This window comes from Octodon degus, unplaced genomic scaffold (assembly GCF_000260255.1).
Source record: "Octodon degus isolate 3935 unplaced genomic scaffold, OctDeg1.0 scaffold00006, whole genome shotgun sequence".
Lineage (NCBI taxonomy): Eukaryota > Metazoa > Chordata > Mammalia > Rodentia > Octodontidae > Octodon > Octodon degus.
Window position 1 is genome coordinate 17,046,344 of NW_004524582.1, and position 2,277 is coordinate 17,048,620.

The window sequence follows — 2,277 nt, forward strand, 5'->3', positions numbered from 1 at the left end:
TGTACTGGCGATTGAACTCAGGACCCTGCACTTGCTGGGCAAGTGCTTATTCTACTTAGCTATCTCCCCAGCCCAGTTTTCTTAGATAGAATTAAGTATAAATGGGATAGCTAGAGTTAAGATGAAAAGGTGGGGATAGAACTTTTTTTGTATTTATTTTTTAAAGAGAACGAAAATAGTAAAAAAAAAAAAATAGAAATAATACAGCATTTCTGTAAACAAAATGGTAGAAATTCAATAATGGTTGTTATGTTGCAATTTGTTATCGTGAAATTAGCTGTTCAGATTACCAGACACAAGCACTACCAGTACACACAAAGGCACAAGATAAAAATTGGCATGAACTAACAGAAAGGCATGAAGCCAGTTCACTAGCGCTGATAGGGACCTTTACTCTGTGGTCATTTTACAGTCTTTCATTTCAGAACTTTGATCATTAGCAATCGTAGTGATAGAACAGTGATCAAGTTAACGGCTAATATTTATTACAACATTTTTTATCGGAAAGAACTAAACCCAGGTTGTCTCACTTTGTTTGAAATAGCAACTCCGGGAAGTCAGTGTTATGAACAATCTAATTTGAAAATTGAGAAATTGAATCCAGAAAATTTAATTAAAGTTTAACAAATTTGCAAAATGTGGGCACAAGAAACATATGCCCAAAGTAGCATTTAAAAATGTATCAATTCTGATTAACAATCAATGCTCGATTAATAATACATCTAGGACTGCAATCTAGAAGCATATTTAATATTATTATTTCATTAGGTAAGCCTGAAAACAAACTTAAAATCATAATATTTTATATTTAGCAATTTTAGTGCCCAATTTTTATCCAAAAAATGAAGTTTAAAAAATGTTATGCTCATATGCATGTGAAAATAAAACCTTTCTAAATTAAAAAGGAGCAAAACAATGTTCTTTTGAGCCATATGATCTTTTTTCTACTGAAATTTACTGGCTTTAGTATGACAGGGGAGCAGAGAAAGACGGACTAGAGTACAGCTCCATAGGAGCTCAGGCATAAAGAACAAATGCATGCATGAAACACAAAGTAGAGCAGGCCATACAAAGATGAGGATTCCAAGTGCACTCCGTGCAAGGACACGGGTGATCACAGAAAGGAAAGGTCTACACAGCTCAAGTAGCAGGCTTCCTGTGCAGCTGCTTCTGATCTACGCTCCAACTCCAGCAGGCGCTCTACTTCTTCCCCTTAGTGCCTTCTCTACCAGAATGTGCAGTAGCAAGAACCCTAAGCTAAGGGCCTTGTCCACTGTACCTCACACAAATGGAAGCCATGTTGGCTCTACTGTTAACTTTTAACTATCTGCTTGGGCTGAAAGACAAGAAAATAAGGATCTTGCCTCAGGGACTTAGATGTCTAATGGAAGGAACATGAGCATTTGGCAGTCAAACAGTCCTCTAAGTGGTTGTATAAGAACCACACTGATAATCGGGCTCCCAAAGGACAGATAAAGTTGTAACACATGTGACCGCTGGATCCCAGGCCACAAATCGCCTCCCTTTCTCCATTTTCAAAATTTCTTATCTTACTGGCTTTGTGCAATTTGGAAGGGAGTCCAGAGCCATGAAGGAACCTATCAGGTAACCGCCTCTGTAGGAACAGAGTCTCAGATGACATCAAGATTTAGTCAGAAGCAGATAACTTTCTAATGGCAAGCTCTTCTGGCTTTGGATCCTAAGGGCGATCTCTAAATGTCCTTCTTGGTTTCATGATCTTACTGTGATAGTAACAATGAGAGAAGCCCAGTGTACAAAAATGAGCTACTGGGGCCATGCTTATCACATGCATTTTAATTGATTGGTGCTACCATGGGCTGCCATAAAAGAAACACAAGAAAGCCATGACTGGTGGTGTGGTGCATGCCTGTACATTCCAGCCATATGGGAGCTGGTAGCAGGAGGATTTCAAATTTTGGCCCAGCGTGGGCTGCTTGGTGAGATCCCATCTCTAGATAAAACTAAACCAAAACAGGGTTGGAGATACAGCTCAGAGTGAAGGTCCCAGGTTCAATGCCCAGGACAAGAAAAAACAGAAACACAAGCTATTTCCCACCACCAGACTACAAAGTTTTCAAATACGTCAAGTTTATTTTTTTGCATGGATCATAGTCAATTCTAAGTAATACTTGCTAAAGAAGTGAATTTACTCTAAGCAAATCATGGTAGCAGTCTTAGCGGCTAGGAATTTGGGACATGACTCAAAAAAGTAGGGTTGGGCCAAATGAAATGTAAGGGGACCAAATAGTCTAAAAG

At 38.9% G+C, this 2,277-nt stretch overlaps 1 protein-coding gene across 1 annotated transcript in view; it reads right to left on the reverse strand.

Moving 5' to 3' along the window:
• Slit2 (slit guidance ligand 2) overlaps positions 1-2,277 on the reverse strand; it is a 390,230-nt gene that overhangs the window by 62,095 nt on the left and 325,858 nt on the right. The gene's annotated exons all lie outside the window — the stretch shown is intronic.